The 15,307-nt window shown below is 47.1% G+C and overlaps 1 protein-coding gene across 4 annotated transcripts in view; it reads right to left on the bottom strand.

Moving 5' to 3' along the window:
* ZHX2 (zinc fingers and homeoboxes 2) overlaps positions 1-9,464 on the bottom strand; it is a 75,648-nt gene extending 66,184 nt beyond the window's left edge. The window contains exon 1 of one of the 4 annotated variants that reach the window (XM_017826415.1): positions 9,443-9,464. The gene's annotated coding sequence lies outside the window, so the exon portion shown is untranslated. Of the gene's footprint in view, positions 1-7,829; positions 8,120-9,120; positions 9,211-9,442 lie in introns of those variants that run through there. The other 3 variants (XM_017826412.1, XM_017826417.1, XM_017826413.1) reach the window with 3 other exon arrangements.
* Between the last annotated feature and the right edge of the window lie 5,843 nt (positions 9,465-15,307).

Here is a 15,307-nt window from a genome sequence, read left to right as displayed (position 1 = left end):
TCCCTGCAGATGGAAAGGTGCCTTCCTTGTCCTGCAAGCACCCTGCCACAGCAGGCTCCCTGCTGGGATGCAGACAGAGCCCTCCAAATGGATGTCAGGGTGGGAACAGGCAGGTAAGGGAAGAGGGGAAGGAAGAAATTAAAAATGCAAAACATGCACTCAACAATGTATTTCCTCCTAAACTGTGAAGAGGGTACAGACAAGAGTTTGTAGATTTTGTTTTTCTTTTAAAACAACCCTATATTTATGCCCCCTAGAAATTTTGTGGGAGAGGTGCAGAGGGTTCAGCAGGAAATTGTGGCCAGCTGGCAAAGGGTGTCTGGTGCCCAGTGACCACAGGCATGTTAGGGCTGTACACCCCGAGGCTGAAAGCACTCACCCTTGAGCACTTTGAGGTGAGAACAAGACCATCCACTGCTCACCAAGAAGTAAGAACAGAGCAAGCAAAAAGTAGTTCAGATTTCAGGAGATTAACTTTAAATCCACCAACTCAGTGCTCTGATTTGCACTGAGAAGAGATGGGGCCGGAGAAGAGATGGGGCCGGAGCTAAGATCATCCCCATGTACAAGCTCTTTTCAGCATAAATAATACATTGTGACACTCCTCTCCTGGCCTGGACACGCACTGAGTGTTCGCACGCTCCTCTGGACCATCATACAGAGAGCAAACATGTAAAAATAAGGTAAAACATGAAAGTAAGGTACTTACAGATATGGCTAAGATCCAGGATAATAAGACAAGCAAACAGAATTTAAGGCACTTCAAGCATACTTAAGGTTGAAAGCAAAATCCTTCACAGAGAGCCAACACTTTTTTTTCCCTATATCTGATTAACTGTGGATTTTCAAACTTGTGTTCGCCTCAAGCAGTATTTCCCAAACCACCTCATCCTCTTTACATCACTGCCAGGCACACAGACAAGATGCCGGCAGATAGGTAGAGGAGGAGCATCCTGTGAAAACGGCTTTAGCAACAGTAAAATTGTGAGGATGCTCCAACTCTAAAGAAAGAGAATATGCCAATTTAAACGCAGGTAAGAAAACAGTTCCCTCCAAACATATTATTATTCCTCGTCATTCCAATTGTTTTAAAACACCTGAGGAGCCGATTCTTCTCTTATGCTGGAGAATCCCAGACAGGCAGAGGAAGTAAAGGCTTCCTAAGGTAGCACTTTCCTGTTGAATTTATTCATCACCTTTTGTACCTGGGAACTCCCTACTCCCACCAGTTGGGAAAAATCCTGCAGGTCCTCAGTGGCCACCAGCCCCTGCACTCCCCAGCCTCCACCGGGTGTGTCAGGGACCCTGTTGCGTTTGCCAACCCTCCCATGCAGCAACCCCAGGTACTTTCTCTGCTGTGAAAATGCCATGAAGCTTCTTTAGCGTCGTATCACTGCTGGCTTTTCAAAGAAAACTAAACCTAGCCCTCAAAATGGTAACACGGTGGAGCTGGCGCCTTAATACCCGAGCACACGTTGGGAGGACCTGCACCTTAGGTCAAAGCCCAGGTTAAAAGGGCTTCTGTCAAAAAGAACTGGCTGCCAAGTCCTGAGAGATAAGGAACAAAAACCTCAAAAACCTGCAACTGCGAAGTCATCAATCCTCCCGGTACCGAGTACGACATGACAATAATGAAAAGCTGCATCGTAACTGTGACAGGCTGCAAAAGATGACATGGGGATGCCAGATGGTAAATAAATGAGTGACAAAGGACTCTGCAACTACCTATGCCTGAGCAAAAAGAGGGTGTTGGTGTAGTGGTCCCATGGGTGGGAGCAGTGACAGCCATGTGGACTTCTAGCCAGGCAGCCAAGTGCTCTCCCCAGAAGGGAGGTGAGCACTGAAACAATTTCCACACTTTCAATCACATGGAAATAAACAGGTCTGACCCAATGCCATTATTCTCAGATGACCAGGAAGGGGAATCTTTTTGGAAAAATGCAGAAAAAAACAGCTTCAGGGGAAACCATGATTCTCTGGGATAACCCTTCCTTCCACAATTTTCAAGGAAACTGTACCGAAGCTCAGAAGACAACAAGCACCAAAGCCTGTAACAGCAGTGTGCTCCCAGCATATCATTTAAATAAATCAGTTTCTGGAGAGACAAAAGACAAGGAAAAACTCCCTGTGGTGCCTGACAGTTTGGGCTCAAGAGGATGCTGAAAAAAAACCCACAACAAAACATATTTGCTCTTGAGGTGGGCAGCAGGAAGAGGGGCGGGGAAGGCATATCCTCAAAAACACTTCGGGCCAGGACCACCAGGACTTTCCTTCATTTTGTGCAAAAGTGAATCAGCAGCGCTCTGCCTGCCCGGCAGCAAAGCTCGGAGATGCTGGCGCTGTCTGCTCAGTACTGGATTTCACTGGCATGAGGGGAGGCAAAACCTCTCAGCATCACTTCCCAGGCCTCCATCCCGGCACTCTTTGAAATCCTACAAAACTTAACTACCTCCAACTGGTATACTCTTGGATTTTCTTCCTGAAAATAAGATTTAGAAAAAAGAACAAGTATTTTTCCACTTCTGCTATCTAAGTAAAGTGTAACATAAAGTAACTGAAACTAATAAGCATGAAATTAGGTTGAGAAATATAAAAAATAAATATAATAAACTTGGAGTGAGAAAAATAACACATATATCGGAGGTGAGGGAAGGGGCACAGAGTTCTTGAGAAATATTGGTATTTTACTAAACCCTTCTGAGGGTGCCTTCAGCAGCACCTCAGAACCTGCTTTTTTTGGGTGCTATTAAAAAAAACCACAAACCACAAATAACAAGATTCTGTTTAAAAAAAAAGGACTCACATTTTTCCCTATACAGTTCTGCTCATAAGACTTCTTCCTCTGCTCATGACACTGGACAAGAGGCTAAGTAACACTGAACTTAAGGCTTCCTCAGTTATGATCATTGACTAAAAAACCTGAGAAAATCTCTTTCCATTTGTTTGTTTGTTGTTTGTTTGTTTTGAGCTCCAGGGAGTGAAATATGCAGTTTTAACACTTATTAGGAAATTGTGGGAACCAGACAATTTACTACAAAAGAGAAGCCAAAATCAACAGGTAATTTGAGGTTGCAAGTTTAAAAAATTATTTAAGAGGGGAAATGAGGTCAGGACAGGAAGAATGGGGGAAAAAAGGGAAGAAAATCCCAAGATTTCAGGCCTGTGAGAGGATATGAAAACCGGTGCAAGAGGTTCCCATCCCACGCCTCCCACTGCTCACTTGAAATTAATCGTCCCCTCCATCCATGCCAACTGGAACAACACTGTAAATCACAGCATGGAAATGTTGCAGGTTAAAAAATAATACTAAAGATATATATCTATGTCTCAAGAAAGGAGGGAGAGAAGCAGAGGGCTGTTTCTGTGCAAACCCAAAGCTAAGGGTTTGCTAAGTGGACTAACACAAGACAAATAACTTTGCTTTTCATCTTGCAACATTTTTCCAGAAGATAAGATGAATTTCAGGTTGTGGAAGAGTTTTCCAAGTGAACTGAACTACACCATGGTCAGACAACACCAGTCTGGAGGAAACTCCATGACATGTACAGAACCACTTGCATTTGGACCAGGATGTGCCCACTCCTGTGACCCAGAGGCTCCACTGCCTCCACCTGCAGGGAAGTCTGGGTGTAACTCGGGCTTAACTCCAGCAGTAACATGGGTTTCCCAGAGAGGAGGGTTGATGTGCAGACATCAAGAGCTGAACAAGCACATGACAACAGGCATCTCTGCATGGACACATGTCAGTTCTGTACCACTAACGCTTATCACGTGGTTGTATCAGCCTAGGGCATGACATGTCACTCACTGATGCAGCTCTGGTGGCAAAACCCACAAGCAGAAAGGCTGTTACATCAGCAAAGTGGCATTTCTGCCAATGTCACTTATTGTGACAGGGTTTGGGAGGATAAACCCACAATCACGTTAACCCAAGGAGAAAGTTCTTGATGTGGTTGTAGAATGCTGACCCGACCAAAGGGCTTGTGTGCTCCAAGGCTCTGGGTACCCCATCTAAGGAGATATTAAATACATGCATGCTTACTTTTTACCAAAGCCTGTAGTGACGGGACAAGGAGCAATGGTATTAAACTGAAAGAATGTAGGTTTAGACTGGACATAAGGAAGAAATTTTTTATGATGAAGGTGGTGAGATAGTGGAACAGGTTGCTCAGCAAAGTTGTGGATGCTTCATCCCTGCAAGAGTTCAAGGTCAGGCTGGACAGTGCTTTGAGCAACCTGGTGTAGTGCAAGATGTCTCTGCTCATCATGGATGAGCCGATCTTTAAAGGTACCTTTGAACCCTCAGCCCCAGGGGCTGGGCAGCCAGCAGGTTTCCCCCAGCTGCAAGACAAAAGGCAGCAGAAGACAGAGAAGACTACATGATTTCAGAGCTTTCCATGCAGATGGAAACTGAGCCCAAGGGTGAGCCTGGGCCATGGCCCTATTTAACCTGCAGTCTATGTAGGCTGGGGTGAGGGGTGTTGGGATCTGCAAATTCCTCTCAAAATGTTGGTAAAAGTTAATTTGAGAGGCAAGCAAGTGGTGACCAGACTTTGCTTAGCTAGATCAGATCCACACTGGACAACAATCTGGAGAAGACATGAACTGCAGATGTAGCTGGGGAGGCTCACTGTCAGAATTACACTGAATTCCTCACCCGTGCCCTGCTTTCACCACCCAGCACGTACCTGCATACCTGGACAATTCACAAAACATTGTCCAAACTCGCTGACATCTCACCCCCCTCCACTCCTGATGTGCGATTTCTAACCACGCAGGTGTTACAGATCACCTTCTTCCCCATTTGCTTCCCGACCCCTCCTCCCCTCTCTGTTGGCCCTCCAGATGGCAAACTCTCCCCTGTCAAGCACTGACATGAGCCTTCCCACCACCAGCCCCACTCGGGGCACTGCCCACTGCAGGTCAGCTCATGCAGTCTCATCCATGAATTCAAAGGGATGTTGCACAATAACCCAACTCTGCAGCTATCAGAACAAACCCCCTTAGGAGGACTCTTTTAAAGTCCCCTCCTGGTTACCAACATATAAACCTCCTCTGCTTGCCTGTTATTCTCTCTCTGCTCATTACCAAAAACCATCCGAGGCCTCTTCAGTGCTAAATACACAACATCATTTCACATCTCTCTCTCAGTTTCACTCATCTCCTGGTTTCACCAATAGACTCACAGTGCTGGTCATTCTACATAAACACAGCTTATGGAAAATTCAGTTTTCACTTTAGAAACCAGTTTAAGGTCTCATGGTTCTGAGAAAACCCTGCCAAGTGCATCGTTTTAGATCCAGACTCACATTTCTTGCCACAACCCCAAGTGCATATTTTTTAAAACAAAACAGTCAACCAAACAGCCCTTCTGACTTGCAAAGCCATGGCAGTTTTGGGGAGGGAGGGCTGGCTTGGTGATTTCTGAGCTGCCTCTGGAAGGTAAGGCTGGAATTTAACTGTCTTCTCTTCATCTTCTGAGGGCCCAATTAATTTTATTTCCATTTTGCTAAACCTTTGCAAATGAAACTCTCAAATACTACCCTGTATGAAAAGTATTTGAAACATTCTGGAAATCAACAACTCTTTTGGCTTTTCAAAAAAAAAAAAACCAACAAATACTTCTACCCTGTGACTGAACTGTATCATGACATCCAGTAAACTTCAGATCCATTTCTGAAGGACTGATAAAATAAACTAACCACAAATTTTAGTTCCAGTTGACCTGACACATATAAACACACCTTGATAGAAGAGCAGCAATTACTTTAATGGCTTTAAGTTAAAGCATTTATAGATTATTTTAATGCCCATTTTATTACTTACTTTCAATACGAACAGATACCATCATGCAGATGTGCAGTAACTTTTAGGGAAAGAACACACTTGCTGAATTGTCCTCATGCTTGAAAGAAAGTCAAACTACAACTACACTCCACACAGAATGTAAATGCAGCTTTACTGAAACCTGACAGCCATGCTGAAATCTCGGGGAATTCAGTTGTGACATGTCTGTTTCTAAAAAAAAATCAAATTAAAATACTATTTTGATTTATTTTCAGTACATGTTTTTATTCCTTAAGCAAACACACAAAAAAATAATTTAGACATGGGTCAAAACATCCCAACTAGAAGAGACTCCAAAGACAGTTTCTGATGATCATCCAAGTTAGAGTAAAGCAAAAAGGAATAAAACCTGAAGATGTTGCACATGCAAATACAGTGATGTCATGCCTGGCATTAAAATCTTTGTCTTTTACAAGGATGAGCAAAACCTGCTGTATTCTCATTCCAGACTGGAGCAGTTTGAAACTGGTTTGAAAATGCAAAAAGAAGCCAGTAAGTTTGCTATATTTAATGTTGGCCCTTTTTTTTTTGACCTTTAATAAAAACATAATAAAACTTCCCCCCTGCAACAAGAGAGAACCAAAACGTGATGCTGCCAACTTGGGCTGTTTCATATAATGGATTATTGATTTTACAGAGACACTGTCTAGAAATTGTTGATTGCAATTAGAGTAAAAAGGAAAAAAGAAGTGGTACTTTGAGAGAAAGCGACTGGAAAGAGTGATCTACTTTCAAACACTGACAGCAAGAAATGTCCTGTGTGATGAAACTCTGACAGAACTTTTGGAGTGGACAGGTAGGAAAAATGTCATTTTATGAAGGTGAGTAATCACAAGGGCTTTGGCCTGATCACTGAGCTATACACATCTATACACGCTTTCTGCCACTGAGTTCATCACAGATACAAGAAGAGAGGACAACATGGGAGAGCTGTTGGACATTTCTTTCCACAGAAGCCTGAGGGGATAAATGCATATGGGTTCGAACTACAGCAAGGACCAGCAACAACTTTAAAAATGCATGGGCTTCTTAGCATTCATATTCTTCCCAACTGCTGGCCAGCACCAAGCTTTCCCTGACCCGGAGATCGATTTGCAATTCTGTGTTTCAAAGAGCTGCTGAGTCCATACAACATACTGAAGCCACATCTACATTAGAAAGGCTTCACTGGGACAGAAATATATTACACTCACAAAGCACTTCAGTCACAGATACCTCTTTAACAACAATATTACTCATCTAATCGTCTAATAAAACTACGGCAGCACATAGCAGTCTTACTTCACATGCCATTTCCCAGTAAGACTGCATGCACGAGGCTTCTGCTAGAGACATCAGCGCTCCCATGTCACATCTGTGCCTGAACGACCACCCCAGCCGCAGCCAGGAATGACAAACCCTGCATAAAGTTTAATCTGTAGTTTTTTTTAAAAGAGGCAACTCATTGACCAGCTATCTGTAGATTATTTGTAGGTGAGCTGGATGACAAAGCAGAGCACGGCAATGATTTATCATCATTTGCTATAAAATAATCATGTTGAGGCATTTGATATTTTACTTCTCAGCCCCAATTTAGAAAGACTTTTTTGTTGTTGATGGGATGATTTTCATTGCTTCACTAAAAGATGTGCTAAAATCCCTTCCTGAACTGGGATTTGACACCTGTGGGACAAAGGAATCAAATCAAAAGTTTTGCATAGCTGACAGCCTTACGCTGTGACTCTGGTATTGCTGCGGGAAATCCCCTGTGCTGACAAAGGTGCAGCTTCTCAAGGCACTGCACACTCTGCCACCCTCACCCGCTGCTCCCTGCACTGCTGCGGGACCCAGCGGGCAGGAGCTGCTGATGCCCAGCAATCCTGATCACCGTATTACCCTCCCACCCTGCAAGAGTCCTCCTCTTCCCTCCCATTCCTAGTTCTTTGGATGCTTTCTCCCCTTCTGCTCTCCACCTCACAACCCAAAACTTTTGCTGAATTCACCTGCACGGCAAGACCCTCGCAAGCTCTCGGGGTTTCAGAGGAGCACCTGCCGTGAGACAGGACGGGGAGCCGCCATCGGAGAGGTGCTTGGGCAGCCCAAGGAAATCAGAGCCATGCCCCGCCCCCCCGGCCATCTCCATCTGGAGGGATTCCCAGGCTCTAAGCGAACAAAAGTGCTCAGGAAAGAGCTGGGCACGGGGATACCCCAAAGTCAGACAGGTACATCCCTACATCATTTCCAAGTTCTATGCCTAGAAAAGAGGGGGGGAAAAAAATCTGTGTCTTTCCCTGTCGCCTTCATCCCAGAGGGAGAGAGGGAAGGGGAAAATAAAAGGAGACGGCTCTGTGATGGCTTTGGAAACCGGCTAAAACAAACGGGAAAGTCACCCCTCATTAAAAAAAAAAAAAAAAAAAAAAAAAAGTGGATGCAGCGTGCCAAAGCCCGAGCTTCCCCAAAGTCCCCTTTATTCTGGGGAAAATAAAATGCTACGGGAAGGCAGAGCCCTTCGCCGAGGGTGGAGGAGGGATGGAGCGGGGCGCCCGGCTGTGCCGGGCTGGTCCCGGCTGGTCCCGGCTCGGTGCCGTCGCTCCGCAGTCACCGGCAGCGAGCCCCGCGCCACGGCCACGGCGTCACGGGCGGGAGAGGGGCTGGCAGCGACGGGGGTGGGGGCAGGGGAAAAAAAATAAATCAAAAATTAAACCAGAGGAAAGCGCTGCCAAGTCCGGCCGCGGGCGCGGAGCCACGCGCGGCGGCGTCGCCGGGCCCCTCCTGCGCCCCGGGGCGGCTCTGCCCCCCCGGCCCGGGAGCCCGCGGCTCCTCGGCGGGGACCGCGCTGACAAAATCGCCCTGCTCGCCTCTACGTAACGCCCTGTCGAAAGCGGACGCCATATTTTGTGTTGCTGATGTCGACATAGACAAACGTAGACATGTTTCCCCCCCCCACTCCTCCTCCTCCCGCTTTTCCCCCCCCTTCACCCAAACTTGCGATCGGGAGGCGGCGGGGAGCGCGAGAAGGGCGAGGGGAAGGAGGCTGCACGGCCAAAAATTAAAAATATATATAAAAAAATTAAAGAGCCTACCCCGAACAACCCTCCCGGCTCCCACCCCCGGCGGTCTCCCCCCCGTTCTCTCCCTTCCCCAACCTCCCGGACCCCGCCGAAGTGCCGGGAACCGGACGGTTTCCTGCGGGAGGAAAAGTTGGGTGCGAGCGGCCGGGGCGAGCGCAGGGAGGGGGCGGCGGGGAGCGCCGCGCACCGGGGGAGGGGGGGCCCCGCCTGGGAAGTTTCCTACCTGCGCCCAGGGGCGGCGGCACCGACTGTCCCGGGCGGAGCGGACACCGGGGCTCCGCTCCCGCCGCTCCGCTCCGTGCGCCACCCGCGGCCGCGGGACCCCGCGCCCCCCGCCCCCGCCGCGCCGGCCCGCGGGCAACACGAGCGCACGCACCGGCCCGGCCCCGCCGCGGAAAAACAAAAAAAAAAAAAAAAAAAAAAAGAGGGGGAAAAAAAAAAAAGGAAAAAAAAAAAAGGGAAAAAAAAAGAGCCCTCGATCGGCGGGGATCTACGCCAAACCCCACATGATCTCTGACGTCAGCCTGCGTATTTGCATACGATACCACCGCCGGCGCGGCCGCCGGGGTCCCTCGGCGCGGCCGAAAGTTGCGCGCTGGGGCTGCGCCCTCCCAGTTGCTCGCCCGGCCCCGGCCGCGCCTCCCCCGGCTCAGCCCCACGAGTTCCCCTCGCGACCCCCCGGCCCCGTGCCCCCAACGCTGCCCGAGGGGGCTCCGCTGCCCCCGTGGTGACACCGCCGGCCCGTTCCCGGTGGCATCGCCGGCCGCTCCGCCGGTCCCCGCCGCGCTTCCCATCCCGCTCCACGGGCGGAACCACGCGGACCCTCCCGATCCTCCGGGTGGAGTCGGGGCTCGCAGCGGGGGCGCTCCCCCCTCCCCGCCTCGGCCCCGGTGCCGGGAGGACGTGGACCCTTGGTAGAGGGACTGGGAGTGAGGACCCTCGGTCCAGTATCGCGTGGGCTGGACCTCCCTGTGTGGGGATGGCAGCGGCTGGACCCTCGTTCTAGGACGTAGGAACGGGACCACTATCTCAGCATCGCATCCCTGCTATACAGACGGCGGGGGCTGGACCCCTGCTGTAGGGACAGCGATGGGATCCCGAGGGGCTGGATGAGGCTGTTGCCGTGAGGCTGCCTCTCCGAAACGGGGCAGATTACCTGGGGAGGTGGGCGGCACTTCTTCATCCTCTGCTTGTGATAGAGGTTTTCCAAGCCATCCTCTTTGGGGTGGGCTTCAGGCGGTGGTTGTTTGTTGCTTTGCGGAAGGTGGTGTGTATTTCCGAGGGATGCTCCTGCAATCTCTGCTCCTCTGCTGCATCGCAGGAGTCCTTTCTCTAATTTAAAACTGTCGTTGAACTCTTTGCCTTTGTCCCAAAGAGATGTAGACAGATAGAACTGAGGCTATTTTTTGTTTACTTCAGTGAATTAATTAAAAGAAATCATTTACCGATTGTATCTTGCTACTAGATAGCAGATCTTCCAATAAGTCCAGGCTAGTGGGACTTAAGAGTAGCATAATCTCATTGTAACTTCAAGGGTGTACTATCTACGATGCGGTATCTTTGACTAGATCGCATTAGATTAATCTTTTAATTGTGTACTTAAAGCTCCACAGGCTTTAAATCTCTTCTTGCTTCGGCTCTCTCCCTCCCCCGTGTCGCCAGCGGGGTGGCCAGGCTGCAGCCCTTAACCCAGCTGAGAAACTTCGCCGGACGGCATTTTGTTTCCCTTCCCCGTGTAGGACTGGGGGACTGGCTCGTGTTTGAATGTCAGAAGAGGAGCTCTAAGTTATTGTAACTGAATAATCGCGGAAGAACTTAAATATGTCAAAGCAGTGTCAAAAGACTTTTTTGCAGGGATACCCTTATCTGAGTAGGCGTGTTTTCGACTGCCTGACAGAGTACAGTCTCTCTCTGTAAGTATTTGATAACAGGATGGATTCCTTCCTCGCTGCCACCAGCCCTGAGATTTCTGCTAACTTTTCCCGTTCTTTTCAGATCGAAGCTGATAGGCAGGGAGAAGCAGGGGCATGAGCATCCCCTCTGCACTTGTCCACATCTGGAAGATGCCCACTAGAGCTTGATGATGCTCATCAAATTCCGGTTTTCCTGCCTAGAATTGTTTTTTTTCTTGTTGTTGTTGGGGGTTTTTGTTGTATGTGGAGTTTTTTATTTTTTTTATTCATTTTTCTTATAAATACTGGTGATTATATGTTGTTTAACTCTTCAGTAGCTGCCCATCCCTGGAAATGTTTCTGAATTTTGAATGCTCGGGGTGAAAGGTGGGAGGGGAAGAGTTATTTTAGGGCTCAAAGATATTTTTCCACAGGATACGCTTTTTTCCTACTGTCTTAAATTCCTTTTCTATGATTTGGAAAAAAGAAAAGCCTAAATGTTAATAAGACTACTATGCTTTTGAGTGTAAAATATTCTTGAAAGGGCAAATCAATGGAAAAGCAGGTGAAAAATCATCTGCTTGCTCTTGTCCTAACTGACACTTACTTTAAGGCCTGTTAAACTTTTTTTGCATTTCCAAATGCAGAAGGGTCTTTGACTGATTAGGTGATATGGTAGCTAATTCTGCCTTTCAAGTGCAAAAAAGGGCCGTCAATGGAAGCCGGGTGTGGGATTTCAGACCTTAAGCCCGGGTTATAACAAAAACAGTTCTAACCTGAGACCAAAGAGATCCCTGCACCAAGTAAGGCCAGCAGTGAAACTCAGCCGCCTTCTGCAAAACTGTGGATGATGTCACACAAATTAGGAGCTGGAAGGTCATTTAAGATGAGACATAATTCGTTGTATTTAAAATGAGGAGGATGTGGGTTTAAAATTGGAGCAGTTGGTTTAAAATTGGAGCAGTTGTTATTACCATCCTAAATGAATAAACTAAGGACAACTTTTTGAGCACCTGTGTATTCAGTATTATTGCTAGAGAGGCTGTATGATCTAAATCTAAGTCTAAGGATACCCGCTTGTGTCTGACTTGGCATTTACTCACATCAAAGTGCAAAAAGTAGTGCACAGAAATTGTTTTTGTGAGTGTTTTTCAACTTGGTCATTGAATATCTCCTCTGAATCTTGAGCAGTGAGACAATCAGGCTGTGTGGTGTCTCAACCCAGATGCTCTCTTTTAGGAAACTTGTAGTTAGTAGTTAGTCCATTAGCTTTGATTCTATCAAATTTAATTGAATTTAAGAGAAATGATAAAAAGTTTAGTGAGGGAGGGGAGAACTGTGATTAAGATTAGAGTTTATAATTACAAAAGCCTTGATTCTTGGGGAAATCATGCAAAAAAAAGTATCAGTGATGAATGCAATCTGAAAACTGGGAAGTCTCAATATGTAATTCGTTTATAAAAACCTAACATTAACACGATGCAGGGTAACATAAAATGGAAATTGCTTTTACAGAATATGCAAAAGGAAATTCGCAATTTTAAATTTCTTTTGCATAAGGCCTCTCTTTTTAATTAATAACGCAATGGAAGCCACACTGATTACAAAACACAGTGAATATACATGAACAATTTCCAGGAAAGTGAGAGCAGAGCACTTGCTTGCTTTAAATCTAGTGCCCTCTCTGTTCCCTTTGTGCACTATCTCTGGATTTAAAGTGACATCTGCTCATAAAGCCCTCAGATGAAGTTTCAAACTTGTCTGTGAAATAATACATTGGTCAGAGATAATGAAATGTGTACTGATATTTTTTTTACGATGAGAAGAAGAGTGTCTGACATATGTATTGTCACATACATTTCCATCTTCTTCAGCTTAATGGTTTGTTTCTAACTGTTTAATCCTATGAAATTGCAGGCTGAGTCAGCGTTACAGATCTAATTCCCTGTCTTGGAGGTGCAGCTCCGAATTTCTCTCTGAAGAGACTTCATAAATATCCTCAAAGGGAATGTACATCCTTTAAGAGCCACAACAGAGGCATGCAAATAAAAGTACTGTTTTCTGTTGAGTGCGTGCCTACATATTGCTCATTTTTATGCTGGCCTAACCCTGTGAGATCAAGTGGATTTTTGCCTACAAGACATAGCAGCAAATGGGGAAGCTGTGAGCTTTGGGACGGATGTGTTTGCTTCTTCCAGGGCAGGTGAACCAGCCCTAGCCTGGTGGGCCAGGCTACTGCCTTAGAGCTGGTTTTGGGAAGAACCAAGCTCAGCTTCCATTGCTAATTTTACACCTTGCTCCTAACTCCTCTTCTCCTCCCTGTTCTTCTAAACCTACATGGGTATAGTGATTCATTGGCTCTCACTTGGTGTTTTTAATGCCAGCTCAGTAGTAGAATCAGACTTTCTCTACAGTCAGAAGTAGAAATTGAGGTAAAAACAAAAAGAAGTCAGCAGGCAAACACTGCTACCTTTTTTCCCTTTCTTTTGGAGACCTTGATCACTGTGCTGAGAGCAGGAAGTGGTGCTTGACTGGTGCCCTTTGCATCAGTGGCTGAGAAACAAAGCTCTTTAGCCTTGTATATTTGCCACTCATTCCTCAACCTGCTGGGGTTTTTCCACCCCATCAAAACAGCTTCCCAAAACAAACTTTCTCCTTTGCTAAAATGCTTTATCTCTCCTGTCAGTGTTCTCAATTGCCAGAGTGTGCAAATACAAGCTGAAGTAGTAAGCACCGATCAGATGTGCTGTCTGCAAAATGAGATGTTAATATAAATGCACGGAAAAGGAGAACAATATCAAAGTCTGATCCAATTATAAGGGCTGATCTTATGACTTGTAGTGCTCTTAAGCCAGGGGAAGCTGAAAGAAGGCAAGATGCCTCCCCTTCAGGACGAAGGGCTGATGGGGAAGATTAGTTGCTAAGCCTGGATGGAGAGAATCCCCTGAACACAACCTCCCTAAGCATTTGCACTCATTGCCTGAGCTTAAGATGGGTCCTGGCAAGAGGCACGCAGGCATCTGTCTTTTTCTGTTTCAAAAACTCCAGGAGAGCTGATCACTTATCACGGCAACCATCTGGCTTATTCTTAGAGAGATCAACAGTTAGTCACTGAATTAACAAGGAACAAGCTGCATTGAAGTCTGCTCTCCCCATTAAATATGAGGACTCAGCCCAAGGTCCCTGAAACACCACGTGCATTGTCTGCTGCAGGCAGAAGGGAGAGACATTTAATTCTGCCTTGAGGTTGCTGAGCTGCTGTGATGTGGAAGAGATCTGCTGTGGTGAGCTAGGGGATGCTGGCGTCTCTGCAATGAGATGTTGGAGGTCATGGGAATGGGGACCTGAGGCTTTGCTTCCTCAAGGTCACCTCTGCCAGGGATGGAGAAGCTTGAGGAGGGAGCAGGGCTGCACCACGGCTGTCTGGAAAGCTTGGCAGCATCTGCTCTGCCTCCATTGTTTACTGTTCGTCTCAGTTCCCAAGTACCAGGACAATAGGTGGGAATGGGTTATCACTCTGCGAGAGAGCCGATGAGGATGCAGGACAAGGCCAGTGTAGGCTATTGTGGGATCAGTGCTTCTGAGCTGTGAGAATTAGGGGGCCGAGGTGTTTCACTCTTACCTTTGAGGGATAACACCCTACCTTGTCCCTGACAGGGTGCAAGCACATCTGTGTGACTCTGTGCTCCTCGTGCTGTATTAAGAAGGGCCATAGAAGTAACCGAGCCAACGCCTTGATAAAAACTTGTGAAGTCACACCTCCTCTCCTGTCAGGCAGTTTGTGTTTCAATAAAGCCTGCGGCAGCCTCCGCCTGCCCTCTGCCACTCCCATCAGGTCCCTGCGAAGGGCCGCTGGCCCGGTGCCGGCGTGCTTTGAAATGCACCGACGCACAGGGGGGCTTTGCTCGCCCACGGCTGCCCTGGGCTTCCTGTAGCCAGGCAGGCTCCAGCCATTTTTGCACCTATCAGCGACCCAAAGAGCTGATGAATTCAGTGAACTTGGAGCAGCAGCCTGGCCTTCTCTGTGGATGGCCTGCAGATCCCACGTGAATCCTGTAACCTTTGCTGAGAGTGGTAGTTTGGGGATTTTTCTTTTCTTTTCGATGTTTTTTTTCTATTGCTCTTGCTAATTACTAAAGCAATTTTTAAAATTTAAATGAGGGCTTCCTCCCTCACAGCCCATCTGCTGTGAAATCACAGCGCACATCCTTTGTGACAGTTCAAGCATCGCCATGGCAACGTGCTGTGATGTGATCAGCCCTGAGTTATGACCTCACTGCGGGACTGGGCAGGCCAGGTTGCTTTGGCAGAAGGAATAAAAACCAACTTCTCTATTAACAAAAGTGGGATTTATGCTACAAGCCAATGGGATTTGGCCTGGCCTAAAAGCCAGGTTAAAACCCTCTCTGGAGGTTTTTAGAGGACTTTAGTGCTAGGACTGGGGGGGGGGGGGGGCTGGGGGTAGGGACTTGAAAAATCGTGTATTTTTTTCCCTAGAGAAAGTTACTTTCTTTGAGA

Source organism: Lepidothrix coronata, unplaced genomic scaffold, assembly GCF_001604755.1.
Source record: "Lepidothrix coronata isolate B3197 unplaced genomic scaffold, Lepidothrix_coronata-1.0 Scaffold126, whole genome shotgun sequence".
NCBI lineage: Eukaryota > Metazoa > Chordata > Aves > Passeriformes > Pipridae > Lepidothrix > Lepidothrix coronata.
This window is presented reverse-complemented; position numbering and strand designations above follow the sequence as displayed.